This window comes from Alligator mississippiensis, chromosome 9 (genome assembly GCF_030867095.1).
Source record: "Alligator mississippiensis isolate rAllMis1 chromosome 9, rAllMis1, whole genome shotgun sequence".
NCBI lineage: Eukaryota > Metazoa > Chordata > Crocodylia > Alligatoridae > Alligator > Alligator mississippiensis.
Window position 1 is genome coordinate 28,850,946 of NC_081832.1, and position 8,646 is coordinate 28,859,591.

Genomic DNA, 8,646 nt, shown 5'->3' on the forward strand with positions numbered 1-8,646 from the left:
TTTTGAAACATTTCAAACTTTGAAGCAGCAAGCCAGGTGGTGGGAGACAGGGGAGAGCCAGGGCTGCAGCCCCATGTGGCTCAGTCTGTCAGGGAGTGCAGCTATGACTCTCCCTGCCTCCCACCACTGGGCTGTGCTCTGTGGGGCTGGCAGAGCTGATCTGAGCACAGTGAGGATTCTGCCCACCTCCCATCCCTGGGCTGCGCTCCCATCAGCTCCACCAGCCCCATAGACCTCAGCCTGGTGGCACAAGGTGGGCAGACCCAATGCCTCCCACCACTGGGCTGAGTTCCACAGGGCTGTGAGTGGCTGGGAACTGATCCCAGCTGGGGGAAGTGCCTCCTGACACTGGGCTCAGTTCCCAGTGGCTCACAGAGCTGGGGAACTCAGCTGGGCTGGGGGAAGCACCTCCCCTAGTTGGGCTGAGTTCCCAAGCCCTTGCAGCACTGGAGAAATCAGCCAGGCTGGAGGAAGTGCCTCCCCCAGCCTGGCTGGGTTCCAAGTCCCTCACAGCACTGGGGAACTCAGCTGGAAGAGGTGCTTCCTCCAGCCCCACTGAGTTTCCCAGTGCTGTGAGGGTCTGGGAACTCAGCCCAGCTGGAGGAAGTGCCTCCTCCAGCCCGGATGAGTTCCCCAGCAGTGCAAGGGGCTGGGTACTCAGCCCACCTGGGGGAGGCACTCCCTTCAGCCTGGCTTATTTCCCCAGTGCTGTGAGGGCCTGGGAAGTCAGCCTGGCTGGAGGAGACACTTCCCCTAGCCCAGCTGAGTTCCCTAGCACTGGAAGGGGCTGGGAACTCAGTTTGGGTGGAGGTGGTGCTTCCCTCAGTCAGCTTCTTTTCCCCAACACTGGGTCCTAGGTGGCAGAAGCAGTGATCTGTGATCCAGGAGGCTGATTGGGGGTGCCTGCCCTGTTACGTCTCAGCTGTGTGTTCTTGGGCAACCCTGGCACAGGATGCAGTCTGTCTGACTCACAAGGACTCACCCCGCTCCCTCCCCTCTACATAAATGAAACTGATTAAGATGCAGTGAGAGACACACCTAAGACCCTCCAGATAAGGGTGACAAGAGTGAAACAACTGCCCTAGGTCTCATTTGCATCGGAGATGGAACCAGATGACCATTCATTTACACGAGAGATGGAGAACAGAAAGCCTGAAGCAGAGACTGCAGTGAATTCTGGGACCAGAGAAGCAGGGGAGCACTGCATGATGGGGAATCTGTGCTCCAAATGCTAATCAACCCATGTTCACACACACCCAGCTCAGCATTTATCAGACCAGTTCTAATCTGGATTTACTAAGGACTTTTCCCCCCCCAGACACACACACACCTCTAAGTTTAATAGGCATCTCGGGTCGTACATTCCCCAGTCCCACTATGGGAGGCCTATTTAAACTTGATTGACTAAAACTCGGTTGCTGGGTTAGGGACTGCTGAGGCAAGAGACCGAGTCAGAGGGGGTATGGGCAACATTTGAACAATGGTTAAGGGTTCATCACAGCGTCCAGCCCGTTGGAGCCCTAATCACAGGTGTTGTCATACTTTTCCCGAGAACGCCTGGTGGGAGTCTTCTCCACAAAAGGTTATGAGCACCGCAATAATTGTCTTAAGTCTGTTAAAAGACTATAGTAAGATCTGGAAAAATCATGCTAAGCTGAGGCTTGTGCACAACAAGTAAAAATTCAAAATCCTGATGCTGCAAGCTATCTATTGTTTCTGTAGAAACCATGAGATATCCCATCAGTTTATGTGCCATCCATAGGAATTTCAAGCTGGCTCCCAAGTATTTGGTTTCTCCCTAATCTTAAGTGTTTCCTGATTATCAATCAGTTTCTTGAGATGTTCTAAACCAGATAACCCCTTGTCAATAGAAAAGACAATGATTTACACAATTAAGGATGCTTTGAAGCAGCTGAACTGAGGGTATACAAATCTGTAAAAAGTGTGCGCTTCAAGAAGACGAAGAGAGAGATGCTTCAGAAAGAAGAAGAAAGAAGAAGAAAACTCTTGTGTTGACACCATCCCCTGTTGTTGTTGGGATGCTGAAAGAACAGATCATCTCTCTTCAAGAATTGTGCTACTGACTGTGCCTGTCAGCTTTGCAGCCTGAGTACCTTGAACTGGTGAGATCCCAGAGCTCTCTCTCTCTTTTCTCTCTAGGCATAAATTTCTGAACCTGAACTGTATTAGTTAAGCTTGAGCTAAGTTTCCCCAAATACTTAGTGAAACCAAGGTAGTACTGTAATTGTTTGTGTTTGTTTTTCTTTTGCATCTGTTACTACTAGTACCATTATATATTTCATATGCTTAGCAATAAATAACTTTTATAGTCAAACTGGTAGTAACTGGATATATTTTTCCTTCTCTGCTTCCCTTTCCTCCCGTGCTCTGCAGCAACGCTTCTTTTACCTAACCTAAAGATCCCTGTGAAGCCCAAAAATACTGTGAGGTCTGCTCATCAAGAGGCCAAAGATTGGGATGTGCTGAGTTTGAAACACATAAGGGGATCAGCTTATACAGGCTGATTTACCCAGTTTGACTCAGACGTGCCCTTATGAACTGAATGCTGGCCCATGAGGGTGTCAGCTGGGCACCCAGCCGGATTCAGAGGGATTCTGTTTACCTGTGTGCTTGTGTCTGATTGCAGTGTATTCTTGCTGTGATGAACTGATTCTTGGCATATGAGGGTGTCAGCCTGTCCATGCTGATCAACCTGGCCAGGTCAGGCGTGTCATGTTAATCTGTGTGTGTTTGTGTGTATGACTGATTTGGTGACTGGAGGAGCCCAGCCCCATTGAGACTGAGTCCTGCAAGATAGCTCCATTGGGGGTGAGGGCTTGCAGAGGGGAGAGATACAGCTCCGTATAGTAACACAAGCAGCACATTGACAGAATCACCAAGACCCTAGAAACTATCCCTAATAAATAAACACACCCCAAAGTAATGGGCAAATCTGGTAACAGCCCATACCCCTGGGAGGGCTGCCAGACTCCTCCCAGGGGTGCAGTCCCTTGATCTGCCTGCCTGAACACAGGATGCTGCTCCTGCTCCCTGGCTCCTACTTGTCAGCAGCCTGAGGTGCAAGTTTCCTAGAAATCCCTGCACCCATCTCCTTGAAACATGGAAGGCTTCATGCCCTCAGAAGGGGCTACCATCCCTGCATGTTTCATCAGAATCAGGCAAGAAATGTCAAAGTTATAGACTGTTTCATGCTTCCCCATTATAGCCTATGGGCAAAACATTGAAACAGCATCGAAACAGTTTCACTGTTTCGATGAAATGGAATGGAACAGTGATTTTGAAATTAAACAGAACTTGAGATGTTCCATTAAAACAGAAGTTGAATTGGAATGCTGCTGTTTTGTACAGTCCTAGTCACCAGGTGATGCTCTTCCTCATATTATTACAAGATTTTCTTCTTTTTTTTTTTTTAATATCAGGTTAGGGGTCTGTACTCTTTGAAGAAATGCTTTGCTTTTTCCATGGACTTCCTTTTGCATGGAACTGAGAAAAGCAGAAGTGTTTTCTTTTTAACTTACTTTCACTTGGCAGTGTAAAATTCAGAGTTGCACACATCGAACTGGTCATTGATGTTTCAGCCAAGATTCCTGAAAACAAAGCAGTACATTTGCTATTTGTGACCACCTCTGTTCAGGGATCATTTTACATTATGTTAACAAAACAAATTTCATAAATAAAATACCCAGGCTCTATGTCACTGATTTCACCTTTCCTGGAAAGAACCATAGCTGACCATTCTCAGTGCCGCTTGGTATCTGTAGTGGCTCAGCTAAGTCTCTTCCTAAAACAGATGGATTTCTAAGAAGTAAGAGCAAGGGAAGTTTGAAGTTATGAAGTTTGTTGTATCATTTCTCTGATTCTAAAGTATTTAAATAAATATCTAATACCAACCAAGAAAGAGGCAGGAATAATGAAGATAGCTGGGGCACTGTCTGGATGGTGGCAGATGATCTGCACAGGATAGGAGTTTTATACTGTCTGTAGAAAAAGCAAGGGATATGTTGCAAACAGAACAACAACTGCATTGGCCCAGATTCTGACCAGAAATAGACAGTATAATCACCCCAATGGGTACACTAGAATTACTAAAGATTTATACCAATGTAACTGGGCCCTAACTAATAAGATCTGGTGCCATGACAAAGCACTTTCATTTTTTGCCAACTCTGTGACAATCACAGGGACATCTCCTTCCTTTCAACTTTCAGCAAGATACACATGAGATCCCTCTTTAACTGGATGACCTATCATCTTGGTATGGGGATAAAGGACCACTTTGATGGAGACATATTCAACCTGTGGAGGCTCCAAGTGAGCTCCAAAGTCTAGACAGCCATGCTTCACAACTTCCTCTTCACTGACAACTGTGTGTTATGCACAGGCTCATAGGCTGACATGCAACTGTCTATGGACTTATTCTTGTCAGCCTGTGACAACTTCAGATTCCCTATCAAAACCAAGAAGACCAAAGTGATGTTCCAACCTGTGTCTGGCACAACATCCCAGGAGCTACATGTCTCAGTTAAAGCCAACAACTGTCAATGATCAACAAGTGTGTCTATCTAGGCAGCACACTTTTCTGTGCTGTCTACATCAATGGCTAAGTCAATGTCAGTCTAGCGAAAGCCAGTATGGTCTTTGGAGACTCTGTAAATTGGTCTGGGACCACGGAGGAATTGGAATGTTGACAAAACTGAAGGTCTACAAAGCCATAATTCTTTCGACCCTTCTTTACACCTGTGAAACCTGGACCATCAACCAGTGTCATGCCAAGAAACTAAACCACTTCCACCTGTACTGCCTGTGAAAGATACTAAAAATGAAGTGGCAGGACAAGATCCCAGACACTGAGGTTCTCAGAAGATCAGCTCTATGCAGTATTCATGCTCTACTGAAACTGGTGCAGCTGAGATGGCCCAGCCACCTTTCAAGAATGCCTGACACTCGCCTGCCAAAGCAAATCTTCTATGGTGAACTGTCAAATGGAGTACATTTTCATGGCATATCAAAGAAGCAGTACAAGAACGCCCTAAAGTTATCCCTGAAGAGTTTTGACATTCACCCAGGATCATGGGAGCAAATCACTCACAACCGTCCATCCTGGAGGTCACCAATCAAGAACAGAGCACTGGCCTTTGAATAGTAATGCACAGCAGAAGCAATGAAGAAATGTTTGGCCAGGAAAACAAAAACCTCTCATACCCAGTCCTTATTGCTCCCCTGCCTCTGCTGCAGAAGATTGTTCAAGGCAAAGATCTGGCTTAAAAGCTACCTATGTATCCATGTGACCTAGCCCTTACCCCCTCCTTTCTCTTTCTTTTCTCCTTTTATCTCCTTTTCCCTTTTTCTCTCCTTTCTCTTTTCTCCCTCCCTTTTTTTCTTTCCCACTTCTTTTCTCTCTTCTTCCTCCTCCGCTGGATTCAGTTGTCTTTGCCTGTGAAAGACAACAACACTATATGGCTAGGCAGGACCTGAGCAGATACCAAGATCTAAACTGTTGGGACTTCTGATCTGTGTAGTAGATCCATGTATTTTTCACTGAACCAAAGGAATAGCTTTAGTTATCCACAGCTAATCCCATGTGCAGCACATCTGAAAATGAGGACACAGAGTTGATTCTAAGGGTGCAGACACATATAACAAATGAAACATCTGTAACCCTTCTGCTGAGCACCTGTTAGCAGCAGCAAGGTCTGGGTTCAATTTTCAGGATACTAAATATATTTTATCATGTCTCAAGCCCCCACCCAGTCTACCTGGGAAACACTAAATGGATTACTATGGTGTCCAATAAAACCAAAATCCCTTTTTCTCATAAGCAGTGTAAACACAAAACCCAGATTTATTACAAAGCATAAAGAAAAGCAAAAGTAACCACTAACAATAATTTTAAAACACTACAAACTACAAAACAAAGTCTATAGGTGGCATCCTCTTGGGGTGGGGGGCGGTCTTTACCCATACCCAGGCAGTCTGAGACTTGGGACTCCCCAATAGGTAGTTCTGGGGGCCTGCACCCCTATACATGTCCTTCAACAATGGGCTGGAAAGGGGGATCCACACCTGAGAGTCCAATGAGCTGGTTCATGGGTCCACTGCACCACAGGGAGCTGCTAGACAGCATAGTCCTTCTGTATTGCATAGGTCCCCTTGTTGCTCCCTGCAAAACTGTTGTGCTGATCCTCAATTCTGCATTGTGCATTTGAGGGGTGAACTGCAATTTCCATAAGCATATCATGCCCCAAAGTTTTTTGTCCTAATCCCAGCTCTGCTGCAGCAGGAAACTTCAAGAGAACTCAGAGAAAAGCCATCCAAACAGCAAAAGAGCCTGAACAGCAACCAGCACCAACCACACTGTATTGGTCAGGACACAGAGGCACAAAAGAAACATGTGCCAAGTCCAAAACATGCCAGGCCCAGACATATAGTAACAAATGTACAGCGGGGCTCAGCAATGCTGAGACAACCTCTGTAAAACAATAAAAGGGGACTCAGGCCTGTCCTGTACCTGGGTCTGAATATACAACAAAACAGTGCCAGGCCTACTTGGTTGCGGCCTGGACATATAGTCTCAGTTACACTTCTGGCTGAGATCTAACAGCTATGAAACAACAAAAGGCTGGGGGGGGGGGGGGAGGCAGGCCTATTTTGTCTTGGGCCTGCACTAGAACTAGTACCCAACCATAGTGCTTGGTTGGGGCATAAACTGCAAAAGGGACAAAAGAAGGCCTATGTTGGCAGGCCTCCACCTGTGCCAGGTCACCTGAGTCCTGGCCCATGAGGAGTATGTCGTCAGCATATGCTGACAGGACCAGCCGCACCACTGGCTCCCAGAGCATCAAGCCCTCAACCCGCCTCCACAGGAGAATGAGGAAGGGCTCCAGAGGCCAGGCATACAGCTGGCCTGACAGTGGACAGCCTTGATGCATCCCTCTCCTGAATGGGATGGCCTCCATCAGGGTCCAGGTGAGCTTGACTAAACACTCTGCAGAGGTGTACAGCACTTGGAGAGCCCACATGAAGCGGAACCCGAAGCCAAAGGCCTGCAGCATGCCCATGAGGTACCTGTGATACACTCTGTCAAATGCCTTCTCCTGGTCCACGGATAGGAGGGCAAAAGACAGGCCCTCCCAGCACACTAGCTCCAGGAGTTCCTGAACCAGGTACAGGTTGTCAAAGATGGAACACCCAGGCACTGTGTATGTCTGGTTGTGATGGATCATGTCCATCAGCATGGACCTCAGGAGCAGGGAGATAGCCTTTGCTGCTACCTTGTAATCCATGCAGAGGAGGGACATGGGACACCAGTTCCTCAGGTTGTGGGGATACCCCTTCTCTGGCAGGAGGGTCAGCATGGCCCTCTGGCACAACAGGGGGAGTTCCCCATTTCCCTTGGATTCATCCTAGACTGCAAGGTCTGGGCCAAGGATGTCCCAGAAGGCCCGGTAGAACTTCATGGTCAGCCCATTGATGCCCAGTGTCTTGTTGCCACGCATCAGGCAGAGGGTGGTCTAAAACACAGCCAGAGTGAGAGAAGCTTCCAGCTGGTCCCTGTCATCCACACCGACCTGCTGGATTCTCTCCCACAGGGTTAGACAGGCTTCAGCATCAGTCAGTCCAGGGAGAAGAGCTCTTCATAGAAGGTTGGATCCATGAGTGAGGTGCCGTCACATGCCAGAAGGCAGATGATTTACTTCTTGGTCCCCCACTTCTTCCCCAGGGCATAGAAGAGGTGAAAGCTGGTGGAGTCCATCTCCTGAAGGAGCTGAACGTGTGGGTGGAAAAATGCACCATGGGCACAGTGGTCGTCCAGAGCACAGAGCTCTTCCCTCCTCTCCCAACACTCCTCAGAGGGACGGGTTGGTTGGATTGGTGGCCAGGCACCTCTCCAGCTCTAGCATTTCCTGCTCAAGCTGCTCCCAGACCGCCTCCTTCTGCCAGGTGTGCCCCTGAGTGTAGCTGCAGCAAAAAAGCTAGATGCATACCTTCCCCACATCCCATCATCTCCAAGCCAAGGGAAAAGCTGACCCTTGCTCCCACCAGGCCAGCCAGAACTCGCAGAAGGCTTCCCTGAAGCCCACATCCTCCAGCAGACTGGCATTGAAATGCCACTAGGCGGATCCCGGGCACCAAGGCCCCAGTGTGGCCTGGGTCTAGACAAAGTGGCGATCACTGAAAGGGGTCAGCCAGATGCCAGAGGAGTGGGCCCAGACAAAGTGCAACAAAGAGATATAAACCCAGTCCAACAGAGAGTGGCATGCCTGCTCCTCCCCCACCCTCATATAGGTGAAGGCAGGGGTATCGGTAGGGTGACAGGCATGCCAGATGTGCACCAGGGTCCATCAGGATCTCCCTGAGGATGCCCAGAGCAGCCTGGTTCCACGCATCTAGGGTTATGTTAAAGTCCCCGCCAAGGACCAGGCACTCATGAGGGCTGAGGGTTCTGATGTATGTGGCTGTCTGGTGGAAGAAATCCATCAACTCTGGATCACTCAGAGAGGCGTACACATCCAGAAGGTTCAGGACCAGCCTCTGCACCTGGACCCAGAGGTGCAGCAGGTGTCCTGGCTCCACCTCAACATCCTGGAAAACCTTTGGCTGCAGGCCTGGGGAGAACAGGGTGGC